Source organism: Ruditapes philippinarum, unplaced genomic scaffold (genome assembly GCF_026571515.1).
Source record: "Ruditapes philippinarum isolate M1 unplaced genomic scaffold, ASM2657151v2 ctg3918_1_1_1_1, whole genome shotgun sequence".
Classification (NCBI taxonomy): domain Eukaryota; kingdom Metazoa; phylum Mollusca; class Bivalvia; order Venerida; family Veneridae; genus Ruditapes; species Ruditapes philippinarum.
Genome location: NW_026856404.1, coordinates 25,385 through 43,116, shown reverse-complemented (window position 1 = coordinate 43,116; position 17,732 = coordinate 25,385). Strand labels below are relative to the sequence as shown.

Genomic DNA, 17,732 nt, shown 5'->3' with positions numbered 1-17,732 from the left:
CGTTTTTTTCTTATTATTCTATCTTTTACTTATCTCGACTAATGTGCATGTATATAATAATTGATGCATTGTTCTTCACAGCAGCACTCGGTGAGATTCATTTGTGTGGATGATGGCGTATATCTTTATTGTGTAAAAGGGCTAAAGATCCTACAAATTTGTAAGTTGATATTTTATTATCTATGAAAATATTTTTTATATATATTAGGTACTTTGATGAATTATTGAATTCTAAAAACTGTTGCATTGTTATAAATAAATGAAAGCACAGGGACCACTGTATCATTGAGTAATTGACTGCTATGATTAAGAACTATGAACTGAGCTATGAACTATGCTATTGATATAATTGGAGATGTATAAAGAGCTGTGGATTGAACCATGAGTTCGTTAGGGTATTTTGTCTCCTCCAGGTAAAATATATATTTATTATGAATGATATAAAAGAGAGATTACTCTTTATATGACTTATAAGAATCTCCATCATTTGGGGTAAAGGTTCTTACTATCTATTAGTTCAGTGCCTACTTTGCTTGCATGCTTACATGATTATGTGAATGTACAATGTAGAACTGTAGAATGATGGTTTACAGGATGTACCGGTATACGAACCTGAAGAGAAGACTCCTGGAGATATTAGACTATAGTTTAACATGAATGTCAGGAATATGTTTATCTCAGAAAAAATAAGCACACTAATGATTAAACGCTTTTTATGTTTCATTTTTATCTCCGTTTAAAATATGTTGTTTTTTTTTTACTTTCTAGATTCCCTTTTGTGTTGGAAAATAAAAGTATATAAAAAAGAAAACAATTTGACACATTTCATTTTTTAAAACAATATGTTTATTTCATGTTTGTTTTGTTATATTTAAAACCTCACTACTGCCTTGTGTTATTACATAAGCGAATTATACACTGATGTACAATTTCCGAGATTTTGTTTTCGTATCAAAGCAATTCAAATGTTTAAACCTTTAGATGGAAAGACACGTCAGGACACAACATTGATTTCGGAGAAAATAGTATAACAATATAATTCAAGTATGTTTGCTTAAATATAAGACCGTACTTCCGTTATAACTTACATCATCACACACGTGAACTGTGCTAATACAAAATAAATCTAACTAGCTCTACCTGATTGCATTTTTAATTGATAACCATTATTTAATGTTGTAACCTACCTTCAAACACTTTGACTTGGTTAGAAAAAAAAATATTATAAATTACAAAATCAATGACTTTCTATTACATCATTGGAAAAAATATCAAACACATAGTTATCATCGCAACTGTCTTTAACACTGTCTTTCTCATTAAAGTGAAAATAAAATTAATAATTAAAGTACAATTAATATAACTTATTCAATTATTGAATAAGGTAAATTGTTTCAAACTTGATCATTACCGGGTAACTAATTACTTTTACCTTTGCAATCGATGCATTCCCGATCGTGTTTCGGAGAAGAAAAAACACAACTAGTTTCTAAATTACTTTTTTATCGGACATCTTAAATCACTTTATATCGTTTTCTTCTCGTACTATCATAGTACAAAAACTATACAGAAATTTTGATCAGCATCATTATGTGAAATTATGCACGTAAAGCTATTAGGGATTGCTTAAGGTATGACCTCTTACTTAGTCAAAATTTGTAATTTCAACTAGTGTGGCTTGTAGATCAACAAGTTCTGAAGCTAGAAACAAGAAACTTTCGTCAATGTTGATCAGCATGTAAGTGTTGTGCACCTTGGGGTTTCCGTAAAGATTTATTCGGAATTTACAATTTTTACCTTGCGAGCTAGAGTCAAAAAGTTAATTAGAACATCTGTGTCCTATGGTTACATTTCTATTTTATTCTTATTCTGTTATTGTTTTATTCTTACATAATTATTTATTTTAATTCAAGTACAGACAGCTCTTATATGCAAAGAATTAAAATTCATTGTGTTTCACACTCAAGGTTACTTGTTCATTACTCCGCATGCACATACTCAATCAATCCGAGCCTGCAATTCCCATGAACATGTAATGTTCTTGTGATAAATGCTTCTGAGTGATTACACTTTGTCCAAATGTTTAGTTTCTACGAATCCTAACTTGTGCCAGTACTTGATTTATTAAGTTTGTACAGGAACTTGCTTTTTATTTCTTGGTTTAAGTTTGACGGAAACGAATAAAAACTACTACCGTTTTTTTTTTCATCAGCATGTGTATTCATAATTGAATCTTAAATATGTCTCAAATTTGTTCCAAAACTATTAAAATAGATTGAAATGTCAATGGGAATGTTTGAAATAATGTACTCTGAATTTTATTGAGATTGATATTTTGGTTGTCAAGATAAAATATATTAGGCTAATAATGTAAAATTATATACCTTCAATAGAGTTTTTAGTTCTCCCAATGAAACTTAATCATTTTACTCTGATGAAAGGTTACAACTTCTGATTATATTTTTATGATTATGTTTTTTTTTTCTTATTTGTGTGTATCCTAATGAATTTTGTTAGTTTTTACAATTTCATCTGTCGTCATTGCATATCTTTGAACCAATACCAAATTTATTAGCCTTGTATGTTTCCTTAGAAATTCTTTTTAATACGTTTTTCTCATTTTTAAATAGAGATCTAACGCAATTTTGTTGTATTTGTTGTTCCCTATCTTAAAGAAATGTACGAGTGTAATTGTGTGTGTTTTTCTAATATAAAACACAATTTAAATACAATAAAACTGAGAGAAATAGCAATATGTTTATTTATCACTGTCCTGGTGTGTCTGTAAGTTCGGGATAAATCGGCATAACAACTCGCGATTTATTTCTGTCAGTTGTAAGTAAAATTCTTTTCGGATAATCTGTTTTATCTTTGATAGGTTTTAATCCATGATGTGAAGCTATTATGTTCTGTAGGGGAGTCCTCTTTTTCCTTCTCATCTCAATAGCGTGAAAGAAATAGTCCATGTCTAAGGAGACAAGTCTATAAGCTGCACATCCGTCAATTGATCCTTTAAGTTCATTTACGAGTCGGCAAATCTATAGTGTGAATGTTATAATTGGGAGTAAAGTATTATAATTAATTCGAATTACAAAGCAATCAGAGACGTTTTTTTATGCAGTATATAAAAATGTTATATGCGATAAAACAATCATAATTTGATTGACAATAAAGCATATTTATAACTTACGTTAGAAGACATTGTGCATGCTACAAAATCGCACATTCTTAGTGTGTGTATGTCCGAAATAATGTCTTTCAGTGCTGATAATGAGTATTTGTCAGTAGTCGCCTTTTTGTGATAAACAAAAGTATAGTTTTGGTACCTGTTGATGATAAAATAATCAAATCAATAACATTAAACTAAGCGATTAATAGTAAAATGTTCTAAAAAATGTATTTTTTATTAAACACTTAAAATATTGGATATTGTTTATATTGATTACATTTAAAATATTGGATATTGTTTATATTGAGTATATTATCTTTCTAAGGTTTCATTTTGTTATGAAAAAAACCATCAACTATTGTAACGTTATTTAAGATGGGAATTTGTTTTAACAATAGGAAAATAATGAATATATACATTTAATAAAAATAATAAAAACATATGTTTTTTTACTTTAATGTTACTGAATAATACAAACGTGCGCATTGCTTCTTGTAAAACACTCGGACTATCAGTAGCAATAAAGATGTATCGTGTTTGCGTATTGTTGTGCAAGTGCTTTTTAAACCATTGATCTACAACATCCATGTATTCACTCAGATTGAAATATCTTGTATCCATTAACTTGTCTGTTCGTCTAATATGCAACCTTAAAATAAGATAGTGGTTTGAATGGTAGAGCAAATAATCGTCAAAATTTCAATGATAGTATTGTGCTGCAAGTGGCAAAACAATTACATTATCATTTCTCAATCAATTGCAAGAAATAAATGCCGAGATACAAATGAAATAACGATTAAGCAATACCTGATGACATCAAACGGTCGACAGATGGACAGGCAGTGTAACAAACATTATAATATTTTCGCTTGCTTTTTTTGTCATATCCTACCGATATGATTGTTTTCAAAGAAAACAATATCAGTATCATGTTATATATTTGAGTGTGACATTCCTTTGCATTTGCATTCATTAATTAAAACCTAGAAGCATGAATGTGTTACGGTTTAAACCAAATAAACAAACCCTATTAAAGGCCGTCTAAAAACTAGCTTGTTCTGTTGTTCGCGTAAATGCAACTTTAAATCGTTATTCGGTCTAATCAGATACTCCACAAACTGTCCGATCCACCATACTTCCGGGTTAATATGAACTGCTTCTAGTCTGTCAGCTAAGTCTGCTGGAATTGCGAAGGGCATGTAGTCCGGCATTTCGAAACCTGCCATTCCGGGTAAGGAAATTGCCTGTTTGTCAAATACATTCCTTAATGCTGTTAAAAGAAAAAAAAAACATTTTTTTTTATAAATGAAGCTAAGAAAATAACAAATGATTTGCATGACGACATATATTTTAAGTAAACACTGATTTAAAGAAAGTTTATTTCCTATATTTTAAACTAGCTACGTTGCTGGACGCAGAATTGTTATGAATACGAGGCGTCTATTAATGTCACTTTAATAATCTTAAATGTTTACCTTTAATGGTTTTGAATTCATATTTATTATCCATATGATATCATGATAGTTTTTAGCCTATACAAAAGTAAAAAAAAGACGAACTTGTCTGCTTATAGTATTCATTGTGTCTTTATGTCGAACATGTAAAAATTGAAACAGACTGGAATAGTTCGAACCTACACCGTGGGAAATCAACAGGTTTGAAGTCAAATATGTTAACGAACATGCCTAGATCATCCATTATCATAAATTAATACGATAATTAACGTTTCAACATTTTTAGCACCAAATTCTATCCCGATTTTGCAACAAGATGTTCCCTAAGATAATAATAAATAATACATAGAGGATATTTGTTTAGTTCAGTGTAAGATCGGAATATATTTCACCGAGTGAGTACCAAAAGGTATATTTCACGAGTGGCGCAGCCACGAGTGAAATATGAACTTTTGGTGTTCACGAGGTGAAATATATTTCGATCTTACATTAAACTAAACAAATTTTCTTTTTATTACATGCAAAGAAACGTTTAAAAAGACATTTTAAGTAAGTACTAAATGAAAAGGGCGCCAAATAATAATAACACGTGACGTCATTTACGACGTCACGTCATTAAGTTGGTTTCCAGTACTGTGAACGCTTGTATTTCACTGAAACAACGTACTGGGCTCAAATATTCAAGACAGTGAAATTATCAAATCGATAATTTCACTGTTTCAAACAGTGAAATTACCAGTTTTTAACTCACTGATATATTTCTATAAACCACCGAAAAGCATGTAATAAAAATGTATTGTTGTCTTTATTTCAAATGTTACGAGCAGCAATTATGCCACTTTAGGTAGTATTTAGGTTGGTTATGCATCACGGTATACGAATGCGAGGCGACCATTTTAGTTGTTATTTGTATTTAACATATAATTTCTGTTATAAGCATATAGTTACATTTATTTTAATTACGTCATCGTTCTTTGTTAATTATCCAATAAGTATACAGGGCTAATTTGTATACAAGATCTTGAATATTTGAATGGAGCACATTTGACGGGTTTGCTCAGTTGTTCAACTGTAGACGGGGATTACATAACCAACTTATGTTAAAATAGATATGATAGAAAACGTCTTTATCTTTAAACGACAGAACACACACTAAACTGAAAATTGACTTTTAAATAAATAAATGCGTATACCCGAATTTTCTTACTTCACGTCCAACCATCAACTGATGTTTACATGTTACGCGCGTTTTTCTTAAATGCACCTGCACGAACTAATGTTTTGATTAAATGAACACACAAATGTAACCTCAGTGCCTGACCATTATTGATTTATTTACCAGCCAAAACTGTCCGAATTCAGTTTTAACCGATATCTTCATTCTTATCATCCAATCACAGAGCGATAGTCTAACCAATGAGAAATTTGATGTTGTGTTTTAACAGAGAAATCGAAAGAGACTTTGGTGTTTATAAGTATGTTAGAAACAAATGTTAGTTATAAGAGTTTTGACACTCGAAGAGCACACATAACAAGCAACAGATGCAAGTGTAGTCTCGTAAACCAGAGATACGTGCACGTAAGTGAATTGAAAGACGAATTTATAGACGATGTATGGGAATGGCTGTGCGACACAAAATAAAACAACAACGATGGGTATCAGCTTAACGCTGTCGAGATGGAAAACACATGTAGACAAGATACATTTTTTTTAATGTTTGAGCTTTAGACAGCAATCAGTTTTATGGTAGTCACCATGTTGGAAATGTATATTGTAATATGGCCGCAAACGTCATTTGTGTCGACACGCGACAATACTGTAAGCCAAGCCAGAAAACGTTGTTTCGACCAAAAGGGAATATGTTTAAGACCAAAAGAGTATCCAGTTTTAATAAAAAAAAGACTCGTACCAGTGATCGGGAAAGTGCTTAAGGAATTAGATGTAGTAGTGTGCATTGTTACCAACAGAGCGCACTTATGAACAAGCTAGGAGTACTACCTTGGTGAGAATATTACCTTAACTATTGTGGAAACTGGTAAACTCACGTGACAGTAAATATCTATAGTTCTGTAAATAGAAGTCAATTAGAAACTGTATGTATGTAGATACATTACGAAGCTGTTGGGATAATCAAAATGAACGCCACTGACTGCAGATCCTTTAACCAAACCATAGAATATTACGTTAATTTGACCGGATAAACAATATTTGGCTAGTGCGGGACTGTGCTACAGCGAGAGTGTTACATATGTCAAATTGAGCGCCTGAGTATGATCAGACAATGCTTCAAATTAGTAGGTGTTCATCAACAGGAACCAACAACATTAGACGGATTTGGAGGTATTGGTTTGGGATCAACAATCAGGCCTTATTTTATATTATAAGTTTCAATGCACCTATAATATATCAAACTAATAAAAGAAATAAGTTATTGTGTGAATTCTGCTTTCATGCGTGGCGAAACACTGTCACTTTAAACGAGAAGCTAGAGAGGCCGTAGAACATATTCTCAGCATTTTGGAATGTTCTATAGAAGAAACCATAACACATGCCATGTACTCGACTGTATTCTAAAAATTATATTGTGTTCCCTCTTTTAAAAATGCGTATTTAAATCTGTTGTCAATAAACATGTCTTACTGGAAGCAAATATGACTTCTTTGTATTTTTACACTTCCACACCAGCAAGCTAATCTTGCGTAGAAAAAAAATAAAATCTAGTTTAGTCACAGGAAAATATAAAATTAGGAGGTATAAACTCCTAAAATTGCTTCAAAGTCAACAGGCTTAATTTCTGCCAGAAGGAATTTCCATCGACCAAGCGTCATTGTAGAAGGGTTCGATATATAATATGATGCATGTATATACTTAATGGATATACTTGGCAAAACATAACGACGGTTATAAAAACGTTTTAGTGACAATGGATACTTTATTCTATCTTTGTCTATTGTGAACCTATCAAAACCAAGAAAGGAGTTGATGTTGGTTATGCATTAGTTCGTATCTTACACGGTCCTAGAAAAGCAAGTGCGATGAGAACAAACCGAGATTTGAATTTAAGAAGGAAAGAGGTCAATAGGTATATTCAGTACCTGTAAATTCAGCATTTTAACGCTTTATGTACGGAGACAAAGGCGCACTTTGCGGAGATATTGATAAAGACGCATAAGCGTAACTGTTAAGATATATATAATGAGACAGAAACAAAAGTTTTGTTGATGTGCTCGAAAATTGTTAACTTTCATATAACTCGACTATTTATAGAAGTATTGGTGATAAACAAAATAGCAAGAAGGAGAATGCAGTCTTCAGCAGGACTTACTATGGACTAAAGGCAGGTCAACCAAATCAAATATAAGACGATATATGTTTAAAGTAGGTCGAACAGTACGTACGAATATTGTACGTGAACAACGTGTTTAATAGAGAGTACTCTCAGAAGTGGAATGGCGAATATTTAGAATAAAAAGCTGTTTTACCGACGGGGAAATTGATGGTACGTTTACGAACAAGAATTGCAGGGTACGTTGAAAAAATATTAAAGAAAAGGATCAAAAACAAATAAAAGAAGTGCTAGTACATTGGTTTCATTGACCTAAGAAATAGAACATTATTTGATTCCCTTATTATAATACATGCATGTTGGTACATAATGTTATGCCATAAATGAGACCGTGCGAAAATAATGAAGATTGGGAAATGTCTTCAGATGTCCCATAAAAATAAACAAATAACTAAATAACCAAATAAATAAATGAATAAATTAATAAATTAACAAACAGATAAATAAATAAATAAATGTTGTCTGTACATGATACAAACTATGTAAAAGATTGTTTGATGTGTTTACATATTATGTGCACGTATGTACTTATCATGTAAATAAATAAGCACTACTTTCTCCGACTACATGTGTCTTCAGCTTAATGTTTAAATGCTTTGATGTTAAACAAGATCTCGACAAAAAAATAATGTATAAACCGCCTGCGACAGTAAAGCCGTGATAATCACACGTATGGTTTTATATTTCACCAAACCTACTTGAATTAATAATATTGTTTTCCCAAAAGGTATTGTGAAAAAGTGTCAAATAATTGTCTGTGATCCAACATGCATGAGCATTTTGAAAAAAATGCAGGGACTGGAAAATAAACAACAACAAAAAACAAGCGTTTATTCAAAAATTGTGTTTTATTTTTGGTAGATAAATTATACTTGTTGGAAAAATATAATTTTATGATAATGATTTTTTTTTAACTAGATCGAAGTTATTGTGTCATATCCGGAGGAATTTATAACGTTAGTCGTATGCATAATACGTATTGATGCATGGAGGTGTCAATTCTCTTAAAATCCCTAGGCTTGAGAGAAAACATTATGCACGAAAACATACGTTTGAAGTGTTTGCCATTCCATTCATTATCTGTTTATATCAATATTGACAAATATGGGTATCGATAATTCTTATATAAAAGCACATTATTTAATTATTGCCTAAATATTTAACCTCCTGAGATATCTCTTAACATAATAACTCTGTGAGTGTAGAGACCCGCTTCGAATACATGAAAAGGCAATTTTTTATCACATTACCCGATATCTTCAAAATTTGAGATTTCTAACCACTATACTATTTGAATTTACGTATTTATATCAACATTCATTTTTTCTATATTGCAATACACATGTAATTATTGAAGAACTTACACAACCCATTATATCATAATGATACGACCGATTAATGTTTTCTTACATTAGCGAGAAGTAATTGAATTTAGAAGAATAGTCATACAATTTTAACAAAATAGCCAACGTATACATTCGGTTTACTATTTATTTACGCGATTTGTTTTACAGTAAGATATAACTGTATGTTGGTGACAGATTATTTATCTAATCTATTACTACTACTTGCACATGATACGGATAAAGGATAATCGGTAATCACGAGAATTAACACTCAAAATTCAACATTCTGTTTCTCTTAGCCAGAGTTGCTGTAACACAATTTGTTTATGGTTCTATTTCATAAATATGATGCTAAAATTAAGATTTATCAATTTTGTAAGTTCCAAAGAGCATTATTTATAAAGATTTAACCAAATTTAACATTTCATGGAAATAAAGGGAAGACATAAAAACTCATTTTCTATCAAGTCAAAGTCATTTTGTTTCTAAAGTCATTTCGAATGCATACATTTTAATGATTACATATACTATGTACACATATTTGCAGTATATATTTTACATATTCTTCGATGTTTGAAAATTATTTCATAGGCATAATAATGTACATATATATATATATATATATATATATATATATATATATATATATATATATATATATATATATATATATATATATATATATATATATATATATATATATGTAGCATCTACATTCATCAGACCAGCAGTCCAACACATTTCCAAGACAATAAGATAACATTACATTGATGACATGTCCCCTCAAGCCTTATGAAATTTAATAAAAGCTTTTTTTACATTTAAAATAAACTTTAATTTTCATTCTAAGCCGTAAAGAAACAATATGAGGTAAAAAACATGGTATTGGCAACCTTGTGGACCTTATTGGAGCTAGGTGGGGAGGAGTGTGGGATTCCAAAGATTATTGAATCACTTTTGAAGCATGTGGATGTTCCGAAAGTATGTGCTTTTGTGATACCATACACTATGCCAGTAATATGGCACCTCTTCTAAAAAAAAAAACAAAAACAAAAAAAAACAACAAATGAAGTAATTGAATACCAGTATGTTGAGTACGTTGAAAGCACTTCCATACTGAGTTGGGGATCTGGACATCACATTGCCTTCCGTTTTTTCCTAGCTTGACCTCCGCTCTTTGTACAGACCATCCTGTCTCATGGTCTACGAGTTCCTACATCTATGACCGATTTAATGTCACCTAGCAGGACTCCATAGAGTTGTTTGACAATCAAAGAAATTCAATGTTTTTACAATTCAATTGGGGAAATATCTGTTTTGTTACCATGTTTGTATTTCTAATAATCTTAATTTAAATCCTTTCAAGCTATCGACATCATGCAAAATATATCTCACTGGTTAGAAGTTAATTAAGGGCTTCTCCTCATACAGAAAAGGTCAAATTGAGAAGTTGTACAGTTACAATGTCTCATCAAAAATAGTCACATAATTAAATTTTTAACAATATTGACTTGAAACATAATACATCATTAATATATGCAGTAAATATTTATTAATATAAAAACTAGGGTGAGAAAAAAAGCAGCCTGACTAAGTGTCAATCCAGAGACCCACATAATACAGGTACCATACCTCAGCACTACCAAAAAAAAAAAACCAAACAAAAAAACACCCAGCAACATTTTCTCTACTTCTTATAAGCTATAGATTATATCATTTTGCACCAACTTTCACAGAGTAAGAAAAATGTGCCATTTGTCTGGAATCAAATTGGGATCCTCGGAATATTATACATGTATGCGGGTTGTACTGACTGAGCTATCTAGTTTGCATGTCATTAAACTATTGTATATATAATGCATGTGCATATAAATCAAAGAAATGTTCATTGATATTGACCCATAATTAGAAGTAAATCATATTAAAAAAATCCATCGAAAATTATATAATTTAAACATTGTTGACCCATACTTATCACCACTACCTTCCGATAATTTAACATATTTGTTTATAGATTCAATATTCAAACAAGTTTATTTGGTAAAATAAAAATGATGTTTCTAAAGCCCAATTTACACTGTCCTAAGCCTATTCACAAAATACTGAAAAAAGGTAAAAAAAGTGTGGGACAAAATAGAAAAAGATGTATGTTTCTAAAGCTGTCACAAGGTTTTGCTACTTGTAACAACCACAACCAAACAAAATCACGAAATGCCACAAATAAGACATCATAGTTTTGTGATCCTCAATTGGCAAAATGGCAGCTCACTTAAATGCAGTTAAATGGTAAAGTTCTATTGTTAATTTGAATTATATTTTTGTCTTATTGATTTGTGGAGTTGAGAAAACGTTTTTGTAACATTTTGATATCAAAGTTAATGCAATCTAATGACGCATACGCACTTAATTAGAGAAAGTACATAGATCACATTTAAAAGAATTTGTCCGCAATTTTGAAAAAAAAAACGGCCGATGTATACAAGCCGCTTTACATTTATGGCGTTTGTTGATTAAACAACATTCATTGAATTGTGAATATTAAAATATAGGATACATTATTAGACCTTTATTCTTAAGGCTTTATTTTAATTGCCCTCGTCACCTTACGAGACTTCAAGATATTTATCTTCTGCTGCTCTTTTTATAGACGTTAATATTTCTTATATAACAGAGCGTCAACTACTCATTAATGTTAATTAATTATCGATTGTTCAGTGAAATAGAAATGTCCGGACTTTTCCTTGTGAAACTGATATCTTTGATACCTCTGCACTGTTTGAGTGCTCTATGAATGACAAGTTTTAAATTTGTAGTACCCTTTCGGGCAAACATTTCAGGTATTGTGACCTAGTTGTCGAAGTAATTGACCATTTTTAACTTTAGCTTAAGATAAGTTCTCGCCTATTTATAAATTAAACAATGGTCAGGAAACAAACTTTAACACCCCTGACAAGTTTTAAACATTTGTTTTTATGAATTTAATACTTTTAGAACCTTGCACGTTTTTTTTTTTAAATGCTCTATGAAAGAAGCAAAATTTGTCGATTCAGCTCAATTTCACGCATACATTCGAAAGAAAATAAACACTGTCTGAATATTTTAATATATGCACCGAAATTATTGTTTTATGCTGCAGATTTATATAAATTTTCAAAGCGCTTTGTTAGTTAACAAAGTTACATGTATAAACCGTGGTAATATTACGCCCGTGTGATTATCACGCGACACGAGAACAAAATATTATTTTGCTCTTTTAATTAGTGTTTAATCCGTTTAGCAATGATTTAAAGCATGCGCCACTCACTTTAAGCTGGGACAGAAAAATGCATTAGTAGTGCCGGCTTTAAGGTAATTTATTGCCAATTTTATTTCATACAAACATTCTGGAAGTATTCTTTTATAAACTCCAATAAATATTTGTTTGAATCAGATATATAGCTTTATAAACATTAATATGTCAGTTGTTCCTTGGGAAGTTTAGGGATTTTGCATTCGATTGATATTTTTCATTCTGAAATAACAACATTTATTATCTCTTGGGGCGTTTTTACAAAATGTCATTTCAAACATAATAACCTGTAGATTTAATGATTTAGGACTAACACAGAGGATCCACTGACACATTTTCTCCGGTAGAAAAAATAGATACCTTTGATGGCATATACCAATTATTGAATTGTGAAATGATGCAACATATGATTAATATATATTATACGTATAGACATTGAAGCCGTATTCTGCAGATTTGGAATGACATATTCTAAAAAAAATGAGAGTGTAAGTCCTCACAGTGAATTGTTAAAAAATGTGTAAGATATTTTACAGTCCTCACAGTTGTTGTATAATATGTTTTCAGAAACTGTGCATAAATATGCAAATGTAGTCCTTAAAAAAAATATAAATATGATAGGCCCTCATTTAGTTTTCTCATTAATTTATAAACTAAATTTTTATTCCAGTAGGAATACATGTATATATATATATATATATAATATATATATTATTCCATTTTGATGCCATTCTTCTCCTCTACTGTTAAGTAGTGGTCCTCAAAAGCATTTCAAAAACCATAGTCCTCGCATCAGTACCTGTACAAACATGTGTGTGCGTGCTTTTGTGCGTTTTGGGGCGTTGTGTGGGTGTGTGTTTGTGTGCACGTGCTCAAATAAATAAATAAAAGTAACTAAGTATTTCGTATTATTTTAATCAGGTGTTTTTCCTACAGAGTAAACTGTGATTACTTTACATACGGTAAATTGGGAATACTTTTTGTAAGAAAAGTTGTAAATATACACACTGGAAAGTTCTCATTGGTTAGATTATCACAACCTGATTGGATGGCAAAATTAAAAAAACAAAATATGTTGAAACTGTTTTGTCCGGTGGCTGATAGCTATAGAAATATTTATATTTGTTTATAATAGTAGCTAGCCATTAATCAATAAATATCAGGCACTGGGGTGACCTTTATTTGATCATTTATTCAAAATATTAGTTCTAGCTGGCGCATTTACAAAAAATTGAGCGTAGCATGTATTCATCATTGGAGGAAAAGACGTGAAAAATGAAACGTCGGGTAAGCGCTTTTATTTATTTAAAAACTACATTTCCGACTACGTATTCTATTTTTCCATGGTTAGTCTATGATGTGTTTATTTTTAAGCTGGTTAAATGGGCGAGGTTCAAACTCTAGATCGTGTTAAGAGGTCAGCTCTGTATACTTATGTAATATTAAACAAAGAACGATAAGGTCATAAAAATAATCGTAAGTATATGCTTTTAACAAAGATTGATTACATGTTAATGAAAAAATTATAGGTAGCAACTATAAAGACCGCCGCGTGTTCGTAGTGCGTGATGCCAAACCGACCAAAATACCACTACTGTTAATCAGTTGTATACGTACTTTTAGTTTTTGTTACTGTATTGTTCAATACAGATGTGCAATTACTGCTGACTGGAAGGAATGCAGTTTCCCAACCCTTTCTTGCATAAATCCACCCTTTTGACCTGATTATGAGTGTTCTTTCAGTAGCATATGCCGCAATCAAACAAAATGTCAGCTGGTGTATTGTACTTCCAAAACCGGCTTGGAGCAGAAACAAATTAATAGCCAAATAAAAAAACTGTATGCAACAATACAAGGCTTTATATATATGACATAATACTTTAGAAAATACCATTAAAGGGGTTCAAGTTAAATTAAGTTGTACTGCGCAAAACAAAAATAGCCAAATTAATTAAATTACCTTAATTAAAACATTTAATATTCTGTTTTGAATTCTAAATAATGAGTTACCGAAAATTGACTGATTTATTTGGCTATTAAGTTCAAGTTAAATTAAGTTGTACTGCGTAAAACAAAAAATAATAACACATTTATAACCCTTATTTTACCGAAAATTTTATAACTATCAAATAGGTCATTCATGGTTTATATTAAATGTTTAAATTAGGGAGCTGTAGATTACACTGTAATATGTGTGTTATTCAATTTTTGTTTTCATTTTTAAAAATACTCCATATTTTTAGCAACAAAAGGCCGCTGTTGTATATATCTGCTGGATTAAAAATTTCGATACATTTTAAATAATGTTATAGCGGCTAAGCCTAATAAGAGCTTGCTGTGTTATCAAATAATATTACGAATTCCTTCTTTGGAAATTTAATTAATTTAATAATTAATTACCCTTTAATGGTATTTTCTAAAGTATTATGTCATATATATAAAGCCTTGTATTGTTGCATACAGTTTTTTTATTTGGCTATTAAGTTCAAGTTAAATTAAGTTGTACTGCGTAAAACAAAAAATAATAACACATTTCAAATATTTATTGACATTTGCTGGCGTTTGTTGTTCTCAGCCGGTTCTTAATCATCGGGGCAAATAAATATTATAAAATGTTTATAACGTCCATTGACGTTATTTGCGTGCGAATGTGAATGTAACGTAACGAAATCTTACGTCATCAATTGGTATTTATTTTATGTTGAAACGCATCAATACGAAACTACTGTTTTGAAAACTTAGCTAATACATCACTTTTATAGAATTTATCAATAACGAAAATGCTGAAAATATAGTTACATCAAACATTTAAATTTGAACTTTTAGGAATTTGTCTTCTAGATGAATGTTTTTTATTAGCTTGTTTATGAGCTGTTATCCGGTCTCTCAGTTTAATATGTATCCTCTTATCTTAATACAGACAAACGTTTTATTGTACAATCAATGTCTTCTTTAGTATGGAATATTCTGTTTTGAATTCTAAATAATGAGTTACCGAAAATTTTATAACTATCAAATAGGTCATTCATGGTTTATATTAAATGTTTAAATTAGGGAGCTGTAGATTACACTGTAATATGTGTGTTATTCAATTTTTGTTTTCATTTTTAAAAATACTCCATATTTTTAGCAACAAAAGGCCGCTGTTGTATATATCTGCTGGATTAAAAATTTCGATACATTTTAAATAATGTTATAGCGGCTAAGCCTAATAAGAGCTTGCTGTGTTATCAAATAATATTACGAATTCCTTCTTTGGAAAATTAAAATTACTGTTAAGACTTGTAAACAGTTTCGATTTGTATTATTTTGAAAAAAAAAAAAAGAAATACTGCTGGATGCCCATTGAGTTTTTTCTTTATTAAAATATCATTACAAAACCAGAACGCAACATTTGTCTACTTCGTTTATTAATGAATATATTGTAACAAGATAATCTTTGGACTAATAACGAAAAATAGTTATCTGATTTAAAATGATACTTATAACGTCTCCTTGTTTTCATTTTCTTTGATTATGTTTGAACAGTATGAATTTGTACAAGATATTTACGCGTCTAGTTTATGATTACGCCATGCTGTTACTTTTCGGTGAGTATGGGGGGAATATTGTTGATAAAGGTTTTTGCTGGACATTAAATTGCCTTTGCCTAAAATAAAATGTGAGTTAGAAATTTTAGATTGTATTTTTATGTAGTTTTATGTTTTCTTGTTGCTTTGTCTAGAAATATTTTTTTAAGAACATTTAAAATTTTTAACCAATTATATGATCTTGATAACAGCGTATTATTGTATCTTTTGTTGCGGCGATATAATCATGTTTTCTGCGTTTCAGTTTTCATAGTCTTGTAGAAATTATCCTAAACAAATGTGATTATGTCTCATTAATTTTTTCTCATTTGTTATGGGAAGTATCTTCATTTCTTTTCACTGTCTTTCCGAAAATAAAAAAAAATATTCTGCAACCTGACCTGTGGAATAAATTACAACAGAAACTTCCGTTCTGAATGCACGCTTTACAGTTTCGTGTTTGTGTTATGAAATTATAAATTACATCCTTACCATCATTTTTGTCTTGATCTTCACTTTCAGCTTTATATTCATATTTTTGAAATTATTGGAACGATGATAGGATCTGCATTATTTAATATTTGTAATGTTTCAAAGTTCCGATTTCTCTAGCATATACCTAAGATGTATCTGTTCTATGTCTTGTTTACATAAAATAGCGAAATATTTATGATTGAAGGAATTAAATACAGTTTTCTGCTGGTAAAAAAATCCCATTTTATTGTAATTAGCTTCATTCATAACAAGACCATGCACACAAACTTAATTGTTATAAATTGGAGATAGTTGGCTTACCTTTATTGGGTTCACAAATTATCTTTTTCGCTGCTTTACAGTTCTTCGGATTCTAAAATCGACATCAGTTGACTAATTAATAATTGATTAATTATTTGCTTCCGTAGACACATACTATTGCACCGTGAATGTTAATCCTATGACATTGATATCTGATTCTAGTCAAATGTTTATTTCACAAGCTAATTCCAATTTTAAGTTGTATAATGTATACATGATATTTAAATATGTCAACCAGCAAGCGAGAACAACACAGTATAGAAATTTAAAGGAGAACAATCATTCAACGAAATAAGCTTACCTGGATGTAAAACAATCTGCGTTGTACAAGGTCTCTCAACTTTTTAAGTTCAATAATATCCCTTGTAGTATCATATTTGTTTCCTTTTTTCTGATTATGACACAAACTATGCTGGTTTTCTTTGGATTGCAACAGCAGCCTTTAACAGTTAAAAATAGCATGCATGTTTTATATAATCTTTAATTGAATACCGAATATATATTGAAACATTATAGAAGCCAAAGTGGTTCATTTGATTTAATTAAACACGGCAAATTAGCATGCAGACTACAGATGCAATAACCTTAAATGTAAATTTGAGTGTACCTAACATATCAATGTATTTTTCTTAACATGTGAAAATGCTATTTTTTGTTCTATATTAAATACAAAATATTACGAAATTCATGTCGAGTTCCGATAATTAAACGATAAAATTACAGCTAATCACGATTTTATAATTTGTATGATTCGTAAGTGTTT

The 17,732-nt window shown here is 30.4% G+C and overlaps 1 long non-coding RNA gene across 1 annotated transcript; it reads right to left on the bottom strand.

Annotated features, from left to right (window-relative positions):
• Nucleotides 1–1,327: 1,327 nt before the first annotated feature.
• On the bottom strand, nt 1,328–17,399 carry LOC132746415 (uncharacterized). Its single transcript, XR_009627980.1, has 6 exons — nt 17,271–17,399; nt 16,970–17,021; nt 14,223–14,405; nt 3,648–4,439; nt 3,191–3,326; nt 1,328–3,038 (listed from the first exon to the last, which is right to left on the bottom strand). It is a non-coding gene; the product is annotated as an uncharacterized LOC132746415 (long non-coding RNA).
• Nucleotides 17,400–17,732: the final 333 nt, after the last annotated feature.